This window comes from Rhinoderma darwinii (genome assembly GCF_050947455.1).
Source record: "Rhinoderma darwinii isolate aRhiDar2 chromosome 3 unlocalized genomic scaffold, aRhiDar2.hap1 SUPER_3_unloc_13, whole genome shotgun sequence".
Classification (NCBI taxonomy): domain Eukaryota; kingdom Metazoa; phylum Chordata; class Amphibia; order Anura; family Rhinodermatidae; genus Rhinoderma; species Rhinoderma darwinii.
Window position 1 is genome coordinate 1,031,470 of NW_027461738.1, and position 17,442 is coordinate 1,048,911.

A 17,442-nucleotide genomic window follows, 5' to 3' on the forward strand; every position below is an offset into this window, starting at 1 on the left:
GCTATTAGAGCTACATTAGTATATATAAATAAATGCTCATAACTTTGCAAATAAACGTTTTTTAAAAAAAACAACAAATCACACTGTAGTTATCAGCATCATAGCGCCTATTAGGCTAGTTAGGAAATTGGGAATTGATAAACTGGTGACAGAGTCCATTTAAGGGACTATATACAGGAGTATGTGACAGAAAATAGTATTATAATTGACAGCAAGCAGAGATTTACTAAGGACAGAAGTTGTCCAACCAACCTGATTTGTTTTTATCAAGAGGAAAATAAAAGTCTGGACAAATGGGATGCTGTAGTTATAGTGATTTATACTCTAAATATTGCTCGCTTTTCAGAGTTGTAAGCCAGGGGCACAGCTGGAACCACTATTATTAATGTAATTAATCAGTGATAAAGAGGATGGAATTAAAATAACTCTTTCTATAGGTGACAAACTTTAATATGTTTCTGGAAGTTCTCTTCTTAAAATAGAACGTTGTGAACAGGACTTGAACCTGTGCAGGGAGACCCCATTGGATTTCAAATCCAACGCCTTAACCACTCGGCCATCACAACTTATGTACCCTGACTGTTAAGACTTCTGGCAACTACACCTAAGGGGCTAGCCTAAAATATGAGATCAGTCTTTTGCTCTGAACTCAGCATCTGATGCTGTCCTATCAGCATGAAGTTGCTTCACACACATTGTGAAACTCAAGCTACAGGGAAGGAGGATCAATTCAAACAGCCATATCTCGGGCTGTGGGCCACCTAAAAAAGCAGATTTGGTGGCATTTGAAAGACTGGATTCTACTCTTTCATATGACACCAAAATCACAGTTCTAGCTGTGACAGAACCGAAGATATCACCTGTTGAAAACACAGTCGGGAATGGACGCAGTGTACTATATGATCACACTGTGTTGCTGGACAGGGAAGGGGGAGAAGTTGTATGCTGATTGGACAGCGTCATACAGAAAACATTAGCTGCCCAGAGTAAAAAGGAGTCATCTCCTATTTGGCTATTAGAGCTACATTAGTATATATAAATAAATGCTCATAACTTTGCAAATAAACGTTTTTTTAAAAAAAAAAAACAAATCACACTGTAGTTATCAGCATCATAGCGCCTATTAGGCTAGTTAGGAAATTGGGAATTGATAAACTGGTGACAGAGTCCATTTAAGGGACTATATACAGGAGTATGTGACAGAAAATAGTATTATAATTGACAGCAAGCAGAGATTTACTAAGGACAGAAGTTGTCCAACCAACCTGATTTGTTTTTATCAAGAGGAAAATAAAAGTCTGGACAAATGGGATGCTGTAGTTATAGTGATTTATACTCTAAATATTGCTCGCTTTTCAGAGTTGTAAGCCAGGGGCACAGCTGGAACCACTATTATTAATGTAATTAATCAGTGATAAAGAGGATGGAATTAAAATAACTCTTTCTATAGGTGACAAACTTTAATATGTTTCTGGAAGTTCTCTTCTTAAAATAGAACGTTGTGAACAGGACTTGAACCTGTGCAGGGAGACCCCATTGGATTTCAAATCCAACGCCTTAACCACTCGGCCATCACAACTTATGTACCCTGACTGTTAAGACTTCTGGCAACTACACCTAAGGGGCTAGCCTAAAATATGAGATCAGTCTTTTGCTCTGAACTCAGCATCTGATGCTGTCCTATCAGCATGAAGTTGCTTCACACACATTGTGAAACTCAAGCTACAGGGAAGGAGGATCAATTCAAACAGCCATATCTCGGGCTGTGGGCCACCTAAAAAAGCAGATTTGGTGGCATTTGAAAGACTGGATTCTACTCTTTCATATGACACCAAAATCACAGTTCTAGCTGTGACAGAACCGAAGATATCACCTGTTGAAAACACAGTCGGGAATGGACGCAGTGTACTATATGATCACACTGTGTTGCTGGACAGGGAAGGGTGAGAAGTTGTATGCTGATTGGACAGCGTCATACAGAAAACATTAGCTGCCCAGAGTAAAAAGGAGTCATCTCCTATTTGGCTATTAGAGCTACATTAGTATATATAAATAAATGCTCATAACTTTGCAAATAAACGTTTTTTAAAAAAAACAACAAATCACACTGTAGTTATCAGCATCATAGCGCCTATTAGGCTAGTTAGGAAATTGGGAATTGATAAACTGGTGACAGAGTCCATTTAAGGGACTATATACAGGAGTATGTGACAGAAAATAGTATTATAATTGACAGCAAGCAGAGATTTACTAAGGACAGAAGTTGTCCAACCAACCTGATTTGTTTTTATCAAGAGGAAAATAAAAGTCTGGACAAATGGGATGCTGTAGTTATAGTGATTTATACTCTAAATATTGCTCGCTTTTCAGAGTTGTAAGCCAGGGGCACAGCTGGAACCACTATTATTAATGTAATTAATCAGTGATAAAGAGGATGGAATTAAAATAACTCTTTCTATAGGTGACAAACTTTAATATGTTTCTGGAAGTTCTCTTCTTAAAATAGAACGTTGTGAACAGGACTTGAACCTGTGCAGGGAGACCCCATTGGATTTCAAATCCAACGCCTTAACCACTCGGCCATCACAACTTATGTACCCTGACTGTTAAGACTTCTGGCAACTACACCTAAGGGGCTAGCCTAAAATATGAGATCAGTCTTTTGCTCTGAACTCAGCATCTGATGCTGTCCTATCAGCATGAAGTTGCTTCACACACATTGTGAAACTCAAGCTACAGGGAAGGAGGATCAATTCAAACAGCCATATCTCGGGCTGTGGGCCACCTAAAAAAGCAGATTTGGTGGCATTTGAAAGACTGGATTCTACTCTTTCATATGACACCAAAATCACAGTTCTAGCTGTGACAGAACCGAAGATATCACCTGTTGAAAACACAGTCGGGAATGGACGCAGTGTACTATATGATCACACTGTGTTGCTGGACAGGGAAGGGGGAGAAGTTGTATGCTGATTGGACAGCGTCATACAGAAAACATTAGCTGCCCAGAGTAAAAAGGAGTCATCTCCTATTTGGCTATTAGAGCTACATTAGTATATATAAATAAATGCTCATAACTTTGCAAATAAACGTTTTTTTAAAAAAAACAACAAATCACACTGTAGTTATCAGCATCATAGCGCCTATTAGGCTAGTTAGGAAATTGGGAATTGATAAACTGGTGACAGAGTCCATTTAAGGGACTATATACAGGAGTATGTGACAGAAAATAGTATTATAATTGACAGCAAGCAGAGATTTACTAAGGACAGAAGTTGTCCAACCAACCTGATTTGTTTTTATCAAGAGGAAAATAAAAGTCTGGACAAATGGGATGCTGTAGTTATAGTGATTTATACTCTAAATATTGCTCGCTTTTCAGAGTTGTAAGCCAGGGGCACAGCTGGAACCACTATTATTAATGTAATTAATCAGTGATAAAGAGGATGGAATTAAAATAACTCTTTCTATAGGTGACAAACTTTAATATGTTTCTGGAAGTTCTCTTCTTAAAATAGAACGTTGTGAACAGGACTTGAATCTGTGCAGGGGGACCCCATTGGATTTCAAATCCAACGCCTTAACCACTCGGCCATCACAACTTATGTACCCTGACTGTTAAGACTACACCTAAGGGGCTAGCCAAAAATATGAGATCAGTCTTTTGCTCTGAACTGAGCTGTGTGGTAGGACACCGTGAGAAGAAAAGTGCTTTGGTGCTGTGGCTTAGTTGGTTAAAGCGCCTGTCTAGTAAACAGGAGATCCTGAGTTCAAATCTCAGCAGTGCCTTGCTATTTGTTGCTTTAGTTTATTCACTTGTTTATTATTTAAGCTTACATAACTAAAGTATATGATGAATCAAATTCTTTATAGGCAATTAAAAATCTATCGGGTTTTTCATTGGTGACAGAGACCCCATGAATGTCATTGAGTTTTCTATAAGTAGTAAGTTCAATACAAAGTAATTATAGACCAGTAAGCTTAACATCCATTGTGGGAAAAACTTTTGAAGAGCTCTTAAAGGGACTCTGTTACCAGTTTATCAGGTCCCTAACTCCTAACTAGTCTAATTGGTGCTTTGCTGCTGATAACTACAGGGTGATTTGTAGTAAAAAAAATGTTTATTATTTGCAAAATTATGAGCATTTTCTAAATATGTAATTTAGCCTTTATTAGACATCTGGGAGGTAACAGCAGCAATTCTTCTGAGGTGGAGCTGACTCTCAGCATCTGATGCTGTCCTATCAGCATGAAGTTGCTTCACACACATTGTGAAACTCAAGCTACAGGGAAGGAGGATCAATTCAAACAGCCATATCTCGGGCTGTGGGCCACCTAAAAAAGCAGATTTGGTGGCATTTGAAAGACTGGATTCTACTCTTTCATATGACACCAAAATCACAGTTCTAGCTGTGACAGAACCGAAGATATCACCTGTTGAAAACACAATCGGGAATGGACGCAGTGTACTATATGATCACACTGTGTTGCTGGACAGGGAAGGGGGAGAAGTTGTATGCTGATTGGACAGCGTCATACAGAAAACATTAGCTGCCCAGAGTAAAAAGGAGTCATCTCCTATTTGGCTATTAGAGCTACATTAGTATATATAAATAAATGCTCATAACTTTGCAAATAAACGTTTTTAAAAAGAAAACAACAAATCACACTGTAGTTATCAGCATCATAGCGCCTATTAGGCTAGTTAGGAAATTGGGAATTGATAAACTGGTGACAGAGTCCATTTAAGGGACTATATACAGGAGTATGTGACAGAAAATAGTATTATAATTGACAGCAAGCAGAGATTTACTAAGGACAGAAGTTGTCCAACCAACCTGATTTGTTTTTATCAAGAGGAAAATAAAAGTCTGGACAAATGGGATGCTGTAGTTATAGTGATTTATACTCTAAATATTGCTCGCTTTTCAGAGTTGTAAGCCAGGGGCACAGCTGGAACCACTATTATTAATGTAATTAATCAGTGATAAAGAGGATGGAATTAAAATAACTCTTTCTATAGGTGACAAACTTTAATATGTTTCTGGAAGTTCTCTTCTTAAAATAGAACGTTGTGAACAGGACTTGAACCTGTGCAGGGAGACCCCATTGGATTTCAAATCCAACGCCTTAACCACTCGGCCATCACAACTTATGTACCCTGACTGTTAAGACTTCTGGCAACTACACCTAAGGGGCTAGCCTAAAATATGAGATCAGTCTTTTGCTCTGAACTCAGCATCTGATGCTGTCCTATCAGCATGAAGTTGCTTCACACACATTGTGAAACTCAAGCTACAGGGAAGGAGGATCAATTCAAACAGCCATATCTCGGGCTGTGGGCCACCTAAAAAAGCAGATTTGGTGGCATTTGAAAGACTGGATTCTACTCTTTCATATGACACCAAAATCACAGTTCTAGCTGTGACAGAACCGAAGATATCACCTGTTGAAAACACAGTCGGGAATGGACGCAGTGTACTATATGATCACACTGTGTTGCTGGACAGGGAAGGGGGAGAAGTTGTATGCTGATTGGACAGCGTCATACAGAAAACATTAGCTGCCCAGAGTAAAAAGGAGTCATCTCCTATTTGGCTATTAGAGCTACATTAGTATATATAAATAAATGCTCATAACTTTGCAAATAAACGTTTTTTTTAAAAAAAAAAACAAATCACACTGTAGTTATCAGCATCATAGCGCCTATTAGGCTAGTTAGGAAATTGGGAATTGATAAACTGGTGACAGAGTCCATTTAAGGGACTATATACAGGAGTATGTGACAGAAAATAGTATTATAATTGACAGCAAGCAGAGATTTACTAAGGACAGAAGTTGTCCAACCAACCTGATTTGTTTTTATTAAGAGGAAAATAAAAGTCTGGACAAATGGGATGCTGTAGTTATAGTGATTTATACTCTAAATATTGCTCGCTTTTCAGAGTTGTAAGCCAGGGGCACAGCTGGAACCACTATTATTAATGTAATTAATCAGTGATAAAGAGGATGGAATTAAAATAACTCTTTCTATAGGTGACAAACTTTAATATGTTTCTGGAAGTTCTCTTCTTAAAATAGAACGTTGTGAACAGGACTTGAACCTGTGCAGGGAGACCCCATTGGATTTCAAATCCAACGCCTTAACCACTCGGCCATCACAACTTATGTACCCTGACTGTTAAGACTTCTGGCAACTACACCTAAGGGGCTAGCCTAAAATATGAGATCAGTCTTTTGCTCTGAACTCAGCATCTGATGCTGTCCTATCAGCATGAAGTTGCTTCACACACATTGTGAAACTCAAGCTACAGGGAAGGAGGATCAATTCAAACAGCCATATCTCGGGCTGTGGGCCACCTAAAAAAGCAGATTTGGTGGCATTTGAAAGACTGGATTCTACTCTTTCATATGACACCAAAATCACAGTTCTAGCTGTGACAGAACCGAAGATATCACCTGTTGAAAACACAGTCGGGAATGGACGCAGTGTACTATATGATCACACTGTGTTGCTGGACAGGGAAGGGTGAGAAGTTGTATGCTGATTGGACAGCGTCATACAGAAAACATTAGCTGCCCAGAGTAAAAAGGAGTCATCTCCTATTTGGCTATTAGAGCTACATTAGTATATATAAATAAATGCTCATAACTTTGCAAATAAACGTTTTTTAAAAAAAACAACAAATCACACTGTAGTTATCAGCATCATAGCGCCTATTAGGCTAGTTAGGAAATTGGGAATTGATAAACTGGTGACAGAGTCCATTTAAGGGACTATATACAGGAGTATGTGACAGAAAATAGTATTATAATTGACAGCAAGCAGAGATTTACTAAGGACAGAAGTTGTCCAACCAACCTGATTTGTTTTTATCAAGAGGAAAATAAAAGTCTGGACAAATGGGATGCTGTAGTTATAGTGATTTATACTCTAAATATTGCTCGCTTTTCAGAGTTGTAAGCCAGGGGCACAGCTGGAACCACTATTATTAATGTAATTAATCAGTGATAAAGAGGATGGAATTAAAATAACTCTTTCTATAGGTGACAAACTTTAATATGTTTCTGGAAGTTCTCTTCTTAAAATAGAACGTTGTGAACAGGACTTGAACCTGTGCAGGGAGACCCCATTGGATTTCAAATCCAACGCCTTAACCACTCGGCCATCACAACTTATGTACCCTGACTGTTAAGACTTCTGGCAACTACACCTAAGGGGCTAGCCTAAAATATGAGATCAGTCTTTTGCTCTGAACTCAGCATCTGATGCTGTCCTATCAGCATGAAGTTGCTTCACACACATTGTGAAACTCAAGCTACAGGGAAGGAGGATCAATTCAAACAGCCATATCTCGGGCTGTGGGCCACCTAAAAAAGCAGATTTGGTGGCATTTGAAAGACTGGATTCTACTCTTTCATATGACACCAAAATCACAGTTCTAGCTGTGACAGAACCGAAGATATCACCTGTTGAAAACACAGTCGGGAATGGACGCAGTGTACTATATGATCACACTGTGTTGCTGGACAGGGAAGGGTGAGAAGTTGTATGCTGATTGGACAGCGTCATACAGAAAACATTAGCTGCCCAGAGTAAAAAGGAGTCATCTCCTATTTGGCTATTAGAGCTACATTAGTATATATAAATAAATGCTCATAACTTTGCAAATAAACGTTTTTTAAAAAAAACAACAAATCACACTGTAGTTATCAGCATCATAGCGCCTATTAGGCTAGTTAGGAAATTGGGAATTGATAAACTGGTGACAGAGTCCATTTAAGGGACTATATACAGGAGTATGTGACAGAAAATAGTATTATAATTGACAGCAAGCAGAGATTTACTAAGGACAGAAGTTGTCCAACCAACCTGATTTGTTTTTATCAAGAGGAAAATAAAAGTCTGGACAAATGGGATGCTGTAGTTATAGTGATTTATACTCTAAATATTGCTCGCTTTTCAGAGTTGTAAGCCAGGGGCACAGCTGGAACCACTATTATTAATGTAATTAATCAGTGATAAAGAGGATGGAATTAAAATAACTCTTTCTATAGGTGACAAACTTTAATATGTTTCTGGAAGTTCTCTTCTTAAAATAGAACGTTGTGAACAGGACTTGAACCTGTGCAGGGAGACCCCATTGGATTTCAAATCCAACGCCTTAACCACTCGGCCATCACAACTTATGTACCCTGACTGTTAAGACTTCTGGCAACTACACCTAAGGGGCTAGCCTAAAATATGAGATCAGTCTTTTGCTCTGAACTCAGCATCTGATGCTGTCCTATCAGCATGAAGTTGCTTCACACACATTGTGAAACTCAAGCTACAGGGAAGGAGGATCAATTCAAACAGCCATATCTCGGGCTGTGGGCCACCTAAAAAAGCAGATTTGGTGGCATTTGAAAGACTGGATTCTACTCTTTCATATGACACCAAAATCACAGTTCTAGCTGTGACAGAACCGAAGATATCACCTGTTGAAAACACAGTCGGGAATGGACGCAGTGTACTATATGATCACACTGTGTTGCTGGACAGGGAAGGGGGAGAAGTTGTATGCTGATTGGACAGCGTCATACAGAAAACATTAGCTGCCCAGAGTAAAAAGGAGTCATCTCCTATTTGGCTATTAGAGCTACATTAGTATATATAAATAAATGCTCATAACTTTGCAAATAAACGTTTTTTTAAAAAAAACAACAAATCACACTGTAGTTATCAGCATCATAGCGCCTATTAGGCTAGTTAGGAAATTGGGAATTGATAAACTGGTGACAGAGTCCATTTAAGGGACTATATACAGGAGTATGTGACAGAAAATAGTATTATAATTGACAGCAAGCAGAGATTTACTAAGGACAGAAGTTGTCCAACCAACCTGATTTGTTTTTATCAAGAGGAAAATAAAAGTCTGGACAAATGGGATGCTGTAGTTATAGTGATTTATACTCTAAATATTGCTCGCTTTTCAGAGTTGTAAGCCAGGGGCACAGCTGGAACCACTATTATTAATGTAATTAATCAGTGATAAAGAGGATGGAATTAAAATAACTCTTTCTATAGGTGACAAACTTTAATATGTTTCTGGAAGTTCTCTTCTTAAAATAGAACGTTGTGAACAGGACTTGAATCTGTGCAGGGGGACCCCATTGGATTTCAAAGCCAACGCCTTAACCACTCGGCCATCACAACTTATGTACCCTGACTGTTAAGACTACACCTAAGGGGCTAGCCAAAAATATGAGATCAGTCTTTTGCTCTGAACTGAGCTGTGTGGTAGGACACCGTGAGAAGAAAAGTGCTTTGGTGCTGTGGCTTAGTTGGTTAAAGCGCCTGTCTAGTAAACAGGAGATCCTGAGTTCAAATCTCAGCAGTGCCTTGCTATTTGTTGCTTTAGTTTATTCACTTGTTTATTATTTAAGCTTACATAACTAAAGTATATGATGAATCAAATTCTTTATAGGCAATTAAAAATCTATCGGGTTTTTCATTGGTGACAGAGACCCCATGAATGTCATTGAGTTTTCTATAAGTAGTAAGTTCAATACAAAGTAATTATAGACCAGTAAGCTTAACATCCATTGTGGGAAAAACTTTTGAAGAGCTCTTAAAGGGACTCTGTTACCAGTTTATCAGGTCCCTAAATCCTAACTAGTCTAATTGGTGCTTTGCTGCTGATAACTACAGGGTGATTTGTAGTAAAAAAAATGTTTATTATTTGCAAAATTATGAGCATTTTCTAAATATGTAATTTAGCCTTTATTAGACATCTGGGAGGTAACAGCAGCAATTCTTCTGAGGTGGAGCTGACTCTCAGCATCTGATGCTGTCCTATCAGCATGAAGTTGCTTCACACACATTGTGAAACTCAAGCTACAGGGAAGGAGGATCAATTCAAACAGCCATATCTCGGGCTGTGGGCCACCTAAAAAAGCAGATTTGGTGGCATTTGAAAGACTGGATTCTACTCTTTCATATGACACCAAAATCACAGTTCTAGCTGTGACAGAACCGAAGATATCACCTGTTGAAAACACAGTCGGGAATGGACGCAGTGTACTATATGATCACACTGTGTTGCTGGACAGGGAAGGGGGAGAAGTTGTATGCTGATTGGACAGCGTCATACAGAAAACATTAGCTGCCCAGAGTAAAAAGGAGTCATCTCCTATTTGGCTATTAGAGCTACATTAGTATATATAAATAAATGCTCATAACTTTGCAAATAAACGTTTTTTTAAAAAAAACAACAAATCACACTGTAGTTATCAGCATCATAGCGCCTATTAGGCTAGTTAGGAAATTGGGAATTGATAAACTGGTGACAGAGTCCATTTAAGGGACTATATACAGGAGTATGTGACAGAAAATAGTATTATAATTGACAGCAAGCAGAGATTTACTAAGGACAGAAGTTGTCCAACCAACCTGATTTGTTTTTATCAAGAGGAAAATAAAAGTCTGGACAAATGGGATGCTGTAGTTATAGTGATTTATACTCTAAATATTGCTCGCTTTTCAGAGTTGTAAGCCAGGGGCACAGCTGGAACCACTATTATTAATGTAATTAATCAGTGATAAAGAGGATGGAATTAAAATAACTCTTTCTATAGGTGACAAACTTTAATATGTTTCTGGAAGTTCTCTTCTTAAAATAGAACGTTGTGAACAGGACTTGAATCTGTGCAGGGGGACCCCATTGGATTTCAAATCCAACGCCTTAACCACTCGGCCATCACAACTTATGTACCCTGACTGTTAAGACTACACCTAAGGGGCTAGCCAAAAATATGAGATCAGTCTTTTGCTCTGAACTGAGCTGTGTGGTAGGACACCGTGAGAAGAAAAGTGCTTTGGTGCTGTGGCTTAGTTGGTTAAAGCGCCTGTCTAGTAAACAGGAGATCCTGAGTTCAAATCTCAGCAGTGCCTTGCTATTTGTTGCTTTAGTTTATTCACTTGTTTATTATTTAAGCTTACATAACTAAAGTATATGATGAATCAAATTCTTTATAGGCAATTAAAAATCTATCGGGTTTTTCATTGGTGACAGAGACCCCATGAATGTCATTGAGTTTTCTATAAGTAGTAAGTTCAATACAAAGTAATTATAGACCAGTAAGCTTAACATCCATTGTGGGAAAAACTTTTGAAGAGCTCTTAAAGGGACTCTGTTACCAGTTTATCAGGTCCCTAACTCCTAACTAGTCTAATTGGTGCTTTGCTGCTGATAACTACAGGGTGATTTGTAGTAAAAAAAATGTTTATTATTTGCAAAATTATGAGCATTTTCTAAATATGTAATTTAGCCTTTATTAGACATCTGGGAGGTAACAGCAGCAATTCTTCTGAGGTGGAGCTGACTCTCAGCATCTGATGCTGTCCTATCAGCATGAAGTTGCTTCACACACATTGTGAAACTCAAGCTACAGGGAAGGAGGATCAATTCAAACAGCCATATCTCGGGCTGTGGGCCACCTAAAAAAGCAGATTTGGTGGCATTTGAAAGACTGGATTCTACTCTTTCATATGACACCAAAATCACAGTTCTAGCTGTGACAGAACCGAAGATATCACCTGTTGAAAACACAGTCGGGAATGGACGCAGTGTACTATATGATCACACTGTGTTGCTGGACAGGGAAGGGTGAGAAGTTGTATGCTGATTGGACAGCGTCATACAGAAAACATTAGCTGCCCAGAGTAAAAAGGAGTCATCTCCTATTTGGCTATTAGAGCTACATTAGTATATATAAATAAATGCTCATAACTTTGCAAATAAACGTTTTTTAAAAAAAACAACAAATCACACTGTAGTTATCAGCATCATAGCGCCTATTAGGCTAGTTAGGAAATTGGGAATTGATAAACTGGTGACAGAGTCCATTTAAGGGACTATATACAGGAGTATGTGACAGAAAATAGTATTATAATTGACAGCAAGCAGAGATTTACTAAGGACAGAAGTTGTCCAACCAACCTGATTTGTTTTTATCAAGAGGAAAATAAAAGTCTGGACAAATGGGATGCTGTAGTTATAGTGATTTATACTCTAAATATTGCTCGCTTTTCAGAGTTGTAAGCCAGGGGCACAGCTGGAACCACTATTATTAATGTAATTAATCAGTGATAAAGAGGATGGAATTAAAATAACTCTTTCTATAGGTGACAAACTTTAATATGTTTCTGGAAGTTCTCTTCTTAAAATAGAACGTTGTGAACAGGACTTGAACCTGTGCAGGGAGACCCCATTGGATTTCAAATCCAACGCCTTAACCACTCGGCCATCACAACTTATGTACCCTGACTGTTAAGACTTCTGGCAACTACACCTAAGGGGCTAGCCTAAAATATGAGATCAGTCTTTTGCTCTGAACTCAGCATCTGATGCTGTCCTATCAGCATGAAGTTGCTTCACACACATTGTGAAACTCAAGCTACAGGGAAGGAGGATCAATTCAAACAGCCATATCTCGGGCTGTGGGCCACCTAAAAAAGCAGATTTGGTGGCATTTGAAAGACTGGATTCTACTCTTTCATATGACACCAAAATCACAGTTCTAGCTGTGACAGAACCGAAGATATCACCTGTTGAAAACACAGTCGGGAATGGACGCAGTGTACTATATGATCACACTGTGTTGCTGGACAGGGAAGGGGGAGAAGTTGTATGCTGATTGGACAGCGTCATACAGAAAACATTAGCTGCCCAGAGTAAAAAGGAGTCATCTCCTATTTGGCTATTAGAGCTACATTAGTATATATAAATAAATGCTCATAACTTTGCAAATAAACGTTTTTTTAAAAAAAAAAAACAAATCACACTGTAGTTATCAGCATCATAGCGCCTATTAGGCTAGTTAGGAAATTGGGAATTGATAAACTGGTGACAGAGTCCATTTAAGGGACTATATACAGGAGTATGTGACAGAAAATAGTATTATAATTGACAGCAAGCAGAGATTTACTAAGGACAGAAGTTGTCCAACCAACCTGATTTGTTTTTATCAAGAGGAAAATAAAAGTCTGGACAAATGGGATGCTGTAGTTATAGTGATTTATACTCTAAATATTGCTCGCTTTTCAGAGTTGTAAGCCAGGGGCACAGCTGGAACCACTATCATTAATGTAATTAATCAGTGATAAAGAGGATGGAATTAAAATAACTCTTTCTATAGGTGACAAACTTTAATATGTTTCTGGAAGTTCTCTTCTTAAAATAGAACGTTGTGAACAGGACTTGAACCTGTGCAGGGAGACCCCATTGGATTTCAAATCCAACGCCTTAACCACTCGGCCATCACAACTTATGTACCCTGACTGTTAAGACTTCTGGCAACTACACCTAAGGGGCTAGCCTAAAATATGAGATCAGTCTTTTGCTCTGAACTCAGCATCTGATGCTGTCCTATCAGCATGAAGTTGCTTCACACACATTGTGAAACTCAAGCTACAGGGAAGGAGGATCAATTCAAACAGCCATATCTCGGGCTGTGGGCCACCTAAAAAAGCAGATTTGGTGGCATTTGAAAGACTGGATTCTACTCTTTCATATGACACCAAAATCACAGTTCTAGCTGTGACAGAACCGAAGATATCACCTGTTGAAAACACAGTCGGGAATGGACGCAGTGTACTATATGATCACACTGTGTTGCTGGACAGGGAAGGGTGAGAAGTTGTATGCTGATTGGACAGCGTCATACAGAAAACATTAGCTGCCCAGAGTAAAAAGGAGTCATCTCCTATTTGGCTATTAGAGCTACATTAGTATATATAAATAAATGCTCATAACTTTGCAAATAAACGTTTTTTAAAAAAAACAACAAATCACACTGTAGTTATCAGCATCATAGCGCCTATTAGGCTAGTTAGGAAATTGGGAATTGATAAACTGGTGACAGAGTCCATTTAAGGGACTATATACAGGAGTATGTGACAGAAAATAGTATTATAATTGACAGCAAGCAGAGATTTACTAAGGACAGAAGTTGTCCAACCAACCTGATTTGTTTTTATCAAGAGGAAAATAAAAGTCTGGACAAATGGGATGCTGTAGTTATAGTGATTTATACTCTAAATATTGCTCGCTTTTCAGAGTTGTAAGCCAGGGGCACAGCTGGAACCACTATTATTAATGTAATTAATCAGTGATAAAGAGGATGGAATTAAAATAACTCTTTCTATAGGTGACAAACTTTAATATGTTTCTGGAAGTTCTCTTCTTAAAATAGAACGTTGTGAACAGGACTTGAACCTGTGCAGGGAGACCCCATTGGATTTCAAATCCAACGCCTTAACCACTCGGCCATCACAACTTATGTCCCCTGACTGTTAAGACTTCTGGCAACTACACCTAAGGGGCTAGCCTAAAATATGAGATCAGTCTTTTGCTCTGAACTCAGCATCTGATGCTGTCCTATCAGCATGAAGTTGCTTCACACACATTGTGAAACTCAAGCTACAGGGAAGGAGGATCAATTCAAACAGCCATATCTCGGGCTGTGGGCCACCTAAAAAAGCAGATTTGGTGGCATTTGAAAGACTGGATTCTACTCTTTCATATGACACCAAAATCACAGTTCTAGCTGTGACAGAACCGAAGATATCACCTGTTGAAAACACAGTCGGGAATGGACGCAGTGTACTATATGATCACACTGTGTTGCTGGACAGGGAAGGGGGAGAAGTTGTATGCTGATTGGACAGCGTCATACAGAAAACATTAGCTGCCCAGAGTAAAAAGGAGTCATCTCCTATTTGGCTATTAGAGCTACATTAGTATATATAAATAAATGCTCATAACTTTGCAAATAAACGTTTTTTTAAAAAAAACAACAAATCACACTGTAGTTATCAGCATCATAGCGCCTATTAGGCTAGTTAGGAAATTGGGAATTGATAAACTGGTGACAGAGTCCATTTAAGGGACTATATACAGGAGTATGTGACAGAAAATAGTATTATAATTGACAGCAAGCAGAGATTTACTAAGGACAGAAGTTGTCCAACCAACCTGATTTGTTTTTATCAAGAGGAAAATAAAAGTCTGGACAAATGGGATGCTGTAGTTATAGTGATTTATACTCTAAATATTGCTCGCTTTTCAGAGTTGTAAGCCAGGGGCACAGCTGGAACCACTATTATTAATGTAATTAATCAGTGATAAAGAGGATGGAATTAAAATAACTCTTTCTATAGGTGACAAACTTTAATATGTTTCTGGAAGTTCTCTTCTTAAAATAGAACGTTGTGAACAGGACTTGAATCTGTGCAGGGGGACCCCATTGGATTTCAAATCCAACGCCTTAACCACTCGGCCATCACAACTTATGTACCCTGACTGTTAAGACTACACCTAAGGGGCTAGCCAAAAATATGAGATCAGTCTTTTGCTCTGAACTGAGCTGTGTGGTAGGACACCGTGAGAAGAAAAGTGCTTTGGTGCTGTGGCTTAGTTGGTTAAAGCGCCTGTCTAGTAAACAGGAGATCCTGAGTTCAAATCTCAGCAGTGCCTTGCTATTTGTTGCTTTAGTTTATTCACTTGTTTATTATTTAAGCTTACATAACTAAAGTATATGATGAATCAAATTCTTTATAGGCAATTAAAAATCTATCGGGTTTTTCATTGGTGACAGAGACCCCATGAATGTCATTGAGTTTTCTATAAGTAGTAAGTTCAATACAAAGTAATTATAGACCAGTAAGCTTAACATCCATTGTGGGAAAAACTTTTGAAGAGCTCTTAAAGGGACTCTGTTACCAGTTTATCAGGTCCCTAAATCCTAACTAGTCTAATTGGTGCTTTGCTGCTGATAACTACAGGGTGATTTGTAGTAAAAAAAATGTTTATTATTTGCAAAATTATGAGCATTTTCTAAATATGTAATTTAGCCTTTATTAGACATCTGGGAGGTAACAGCAGCAATTCTTCTGAGGTGGAGCTGACTCTCAGCATCTGATGCTGTCCTATCAGCATGAAGTTGCTTCACACACATTGTGAAACTCAAGCTACAGGGAAGGAGGATCAATTCAAACAGCCATATCTCGGGCTGTGGGCCACCTAAAAAAGCAGATTTGGTGGCATTTGAAAGACTGGATTCTACTCTTTCATATGACACCAAAATCACAGTTCTAGCTGTGACAGAACCGAAGATATCACCTGTTGAAAACACAGTCGGGAATGGACGCAGTGTACTATATGATCACACTGTGTTGCTGGACAGGGAAGGGGGAGAAGTTGTATGCTGATTGGACAGCGTCATACAGAAAACATTAGCTGCCCAGAGTAAAAAGGAGTCATCTCCTATTTGGCTATTAGAGCTACATTAGTATATATAAATAAATGCTCATAACTTTGCAAATAAACGTTTTTTTAAAAAAAACAACAAATCACACTGTAGTTATCAGCATCATAGCGCCTATTAGGCTAGTTAGGAAATTGGGAATTGATAAACTGGTGACAGAGTCCATTTAAGGGACTATATACAGGAGTATATGACAGAAAATAGTATTATAATTGACAGCAAGCAGAGATTTACTAAGGACAGAAGTTGTCCAACCAACCTGATTTGTTTTTATCAAGAGGAAAATAAAAGTCTGGACAAATGGGATGCTGTAGTTATAGTGATTTATACTCTAAATATTGCTCGCTTTTCAGAGTTGTAAGCCAGGGGCACAGCTGGAACCACTATTATTAATGTAATTAATCAGTGATAAAGAGGATGGAATTAAAATAACTCTTTCTATAGGTGACAAACTTTAATATGTTTCTGGAAGTTCTCTTCTTAAAATAGAACGTTGTGAACAGGACTTGAATCTGTGCAGGGGGACCCCATTGGATTTCAAATCCAACGCCTTAACCACTCGGCCATCACAACTTATGTACCCTGACTGTTAAGACTTCTGGCAACTACACCTAAGGGGCTAGCCAAAAATATGAGATCAGTCTTTTGCTCTGAACTGAGCTGTGTGGTAGGACACCGTGAGAAGAAAAGTGCTTTGGTGCTGTGGCTTAGTTGGTTAAAGCGCCTGTCTAGTAAACAGGAGATCCTGAGTTCAAATCTCAGCAGTGCCTTGCTATTTGTTGCTTTAGTTTATTCACTTGTTTATTATTTAAGCTTACATAACTAAAGTATATGATGAATCAAATTCTTTATAGGCAATTAAAAATCTATCGGGTTTTTCATTGGTGACAGAGACGCCATGAATGTCATTGAGTTTTCTATAAGTAGTAAGTTCAATACAAAGTAATTATAGACCAGTAAGCTTAACATCCATTGTGGGAAAAACTTTTGAAGAGCTCTTAAAGGGACTCTGTTACCAGTTTATCAGGTCCCTAACTCCTAACTAGTCTAATTGGTGCTTTGCTGCTGATAACTACAGGGTGATTTGTAGTAAAAAAAATGTTTATTATTTGCAAAATTATGAGCATTTTC

The 17,442-nt window shown here is 38.4% G+C and overlaps 15 non-coding genes across 15 annotated transcripts; 5 read left to right on the forward strand and 10 right to left on the reverse strand.

The window, feature by feature from the left end:
• Positions 1 to 484: 484 nt before the first annotated feature.
• On the reverse strand, positions 485 to 566 carry TRNAS-UGA (transfer RNA serine (anticodon UGA)). The gene has a single exon. It is a non-coding gene; the product is annotated as a tRNA-Ser (tRNA).
• Positions 567 to 1,497: 931 nt separating this feature from the next.
• TRNAS-UGA (transfer RNA serine (anticodon UGA)) lies at positions 1,498 to 1,579 on the reverse strand. The gene has a single exon. It is a non-coding gene; the product is annotated as a tRNA-Ser (tRNA).
• A 929-nt stretch (positions 1,580 to 2,508) lies between these two features.
• TRNAS-UGA (transfer RNA serine (anticodon UGA)) lies at positions 2,509 to 2,590 on the reverse strand. The gene has a single exon. It is a non-coding gene; the product is annotated as a tRNA-Ser (tRNA).
• A 1,125-nt stretch (positions 2,591 to 3,715) lies between these two features.
• On the forward strand, positions 3,716 to 3,789 carry TRNAT-AGU (transfer RNA threonine (anticodon AGU)). Its single transcript has one exon. It is a non-coding gene; the product is annotated as a tRNA-Thr (tRNA).
• A 1,281-nt stretch (positions 3,790 to 5,070) lies between these two features.
• On the reverse strand, positions 5,071 to 5,152 carry TRNAS-UGA (transfer RNA serine (anticodon UGA)). The gene has a single exon. It is a non-coding gene; the product is annotated as a tRNA-Ser (tRNA).
• Positions 5,153 to 6,083: 931 nt separating this feature from the next.
• On the reverse strand, positions 6,084 to 6,165 carry TRNAS-UGA (transfer RNA serine (anticodon UGA)). The gene has a single exon. It is a non-coding gene; the product is annotated as a tRNA-Ser (tRNA).
• Positions 6,166 to 7,094: 929 nt separating this feature from the next.
• On the reverse strand, positions 7,095 to 7,176 carry TRNAS-UGA (transfer RNA serine (anticodon UGA)). Its single transcript has one exon. It is a non-coding gene; the product is annotated as a tRNA-Ser (tRNA).
• A 929-nt stretch (positions 7,177 to 8,105) lies between these two features.
• On the reverse strand, positions 8,106 to 8,187 carry TRNAS-UGA (transfer RNA serine (anticodon UGA)). The gene has a single exon. It is a non-coding gene; the product is annotated as a tRNA-Ser (tRNA).
• Positions 8,188 to 9,312: 1,125 nt separating this feature from the next.
• TRNAT-AGU (transfer RNA threonine (anticodon AGU)) lies at positions 9,313 to 9,386 on the forward strand. The gene has a single exon. It is a non-coding gene; the product is annotated as a tRNA-Thr (tRNA).
• Positions 9,387 to 10,862: 1,476 nt separating this feature from the next.
• Positions 10,863 to 10,936, forward strand: TRNAT-AGU (transfer RNA threonine (anticodon AGU)). Its single transcript has one exon. It is a non-coding gene; the product is annotated as a tRNA-Thr (tRNA).
• Positions 10,937 to 12,216: 1,280 nt separating this feature from the next.
• On the reverse strand, positions 12,217 to 12,298 carry TRNAS-UGA (transfer RNA serine (anticodon UGA)). The gene has a single exon. It is a non-coding gene; the product is annotated as a tRNA-Ser (tRNA).
• A 931-nt stretch (positions 12,299 to 13,229) lies between these two features.
• On the reverse strand, positions 13,230 to 13,311 carry TRNAS-UGA (transfer RNA serine (anticodon UGA)). Its single transcript has one exon. It is a non-coding gene; the product is annotated as a tRNA-Ser (tRNA).
• A 929-nt stretch (positions 13,312 to 14,240) lies between these two features.
• TRNAS-UGA (transfer RNA serine (anticodon UGA)) lies at positions 14,241 to 14,322 on the reverse strand. Its single transcript has one exon. It is a non-coding gene; the product is annotated as a tRNA-Ser (tRNA).
• Positions 14,323 to 15,447: 1,125 nt separating this feature from the next.
• TRNAT-AGU (transfer RNA threonine (anticodon AGU)) lies at positions 15,448 to 15,521 on the forward strand. The gene has a single exon. It is a non-coding gene; the product is annotated as a tRNA-Thr (tRNA).
• A 1,486-nt stretch (positions 15,522 to 17,007) lies between these two features.
• Positions 17,008 to 17,081, forward strand: TRNAT-AGU (transfer RNA threonine (anticodon AGU)). Its single transcript has one exon. It is a non-coding gene; the product is annotated as a tRNA-Thr (tRNA).
• Positions 17,082 to 17,442: the final 361 nt, after the last annotated feature.